The following is a 2,115-nucleotide window of genomic DNA, read 5'->3' as shown; positions in this document are numbered from 1 at the left end:
GAAAGCGCTACCACAATTTGGAAAGGTGACTAAAAGCATCTAAAAATCACTATTTTATTACAAGGTGAAGAAAAACAAATCAATGGCAATACAAAATAGGAAATGATAATGTAAATCTACCTCCATGAATAAATATGGTAACAGCCCTTGAATTTGCACAGCGTTCAATGTATAGCATTTGATCTTTCATTGTGCCAAAAGATTTTTTTTAAACCAAACCAGCCGTCCACAAATAAAATGAAGTTAAAAATAAGAGGTCAAAATTTCAATCTGAAGTGATCAAGTGTACATGAATCAAGCAGATAGATGGAAAAATGAAGAGAAAAAAAATATAAATTTAAAAGCTTCAAGTTCCTTCCACCTACAAAGACAAGATACCAATATACCATCATGTTGCTGATAATCATTTAAATCCTTGTAGCAGCTACATTTTGTTTAAGCACTTAACCTATAAACAAACAACACAAGATTGCTAAGAAGCTAAATTGAAACAAACCTGTGGCTATTGCTATCAGCTCTAACTCCACACCACCAACCCATTTAACAGCAAGCAATTTCTTGTGCATTAATAAATGATTTACCTCATCATCAAACTCCCATTGACAGATAATCAAGGTAGCACCAACATTCTATACTAAAATTTTTAGGAAGAAAAAGGTGTAAGCAAAATGAACAGATTGCAAGCCTCTGTCCAGCTATTTCAAAAATAAAAAATGAATGAGTGCTTATCACAATTAAATTTAACTAACAGCGTCGCAGGATGGGGGCGGCAAGAGAAGGGAGAGACGACGGCTGCGAGAGGCAGAGGCGCACAAATGGGGACCGTCTAAATCGCATCGCAACTGCTACAGGGATAAATGAGCATCACAAAATGAGCTACCACCCATGATTAATGCCGCAAAAGAAGAGATCTTATGGCCTGACAAAAGAAAACAAGTAGCATGCATTTAAACTTGAAATCTATCTTATAAGCTCTTGAAATCTATCAATTTTACTTTACGATTTTGACATTTCCCCATAGGAAGTAGCATGCATATTTCTGAATGCCTAAACATAAATTCAAATATTGGATTTCAAATTGAAACAAAATACTTAATCTAACATAAACATAATTATACCATCAATTTTAACACAAATAAAATTTGACCTTAATCTTGGAGGAACTCAAAGGTTGCCGGCAAGAATGAGAAACAACGATGAGGCACGGTGGCTCGCCATGGTGATGCACGAAGAGTTGTTGCAGGTGTCAAATCTTTGCCACTAAAGCCCAAATCACATCACCAGTCGTTGCTTAAGATGTATACCGTTGGCGACATCACAATTGTCTTCGGTCGGAGCAGCATTGGGGTCGATGATGGATGGAGGGAAGGGAAGGGGGTTGTTTGCACGAGAGAAGGGAGAAAGAGGGTGGCGGCTGGTTTTGAGAAAAGTGAAGATGAGATGATAGGGATTTTTTTAAGTGGTCTTTCTAAAGTTTTCAACGGATTACCGACGGGATTTTTTCCATCGCTAATTATTACTTGTCATTAAACCATCAAACATTTTTTGGAAAATAAAATATGTATTGCCCGTCGCTTTATCCATTGCTAATTTTCCTTTTTCCATCACAAGCTAAATTCATCGCAATACTTAATTTTTTATAGTGAAAATTTTTTTTGAATTATAATAAAAAAACTTAAATATTAATTACAAATGAAAATTTTCACTCTAAAATTTATTTAAATAATAAAATTTTTAAATTTTTCTCCGACCAGAGGATTAATAGGACATAATATCCATTTTTAATAGTAATATTTTTTTAGAGAAATTTTTAATAGTAATATTAAAAACAATAAGAGATAAAATATATTATTGTATCCTTATCTTATACAACTAAAACAAGTATATTAAGTACGAACTTTGAACTCATGATTTGCTTTCTTATTTTACCATTGGGATTTTGTTTTCTTTCATTTTTTATTTTATAAGTTAACACGCGATGGCTTTGGCTTAGGATGGAGGGAAAATTTTCAAACACCAATTTGTTCCTAACACCTTGCAAATATATAAGCTAAATACATTATTTATTCTGACAAAAAAAAATTTAAAGATACGTTCAAACTAAAAAATTTAATT

At 33.0% G+C, this 2,115-nt stretch overlaps 1 long non-coding RNA gene across 1 annotated transcript; it reads right to left on the bottom strand.

Moving 5' to 3' along the window:
- Positions 1–539: 539 nt before the first annotated feature.
- On the bottom strand, positions 540–1,496 carry LOC110626147. Its single transcript, XR_002489674.2, has 2 exons — positions 1,148–1,496; positions 540–919 (listed from the first exon to the last, which is right to left on the bottom strand). It is a non-coding gene; the product is annotated as an uncharacterized LOC110626147 (long non-coding RNA).
- Between the last annotated feature and the right edge of the window lie 619 nt (positions 1,497–2,115).

This window comes from Manihot esculenta, chromosome 11 (genome assembly GCF_001659605.2).
Source record: "Manihot esculenta cultivar AM560-2 chromosome 11, M.esculenta_v8, whole genome shotgun sequence".
Lineage (NCBI taxonomy): Eukaryota > Viridiplantae > Streptophyta > Magnoliopsida > Malpighiales > Euphorbiaceae > Manihot > Manihot esculenta.
Note: the sequence above shows the minus strand (reverse complement) of the source record. Positions and strands in the feature narration are given on the sequence as shown.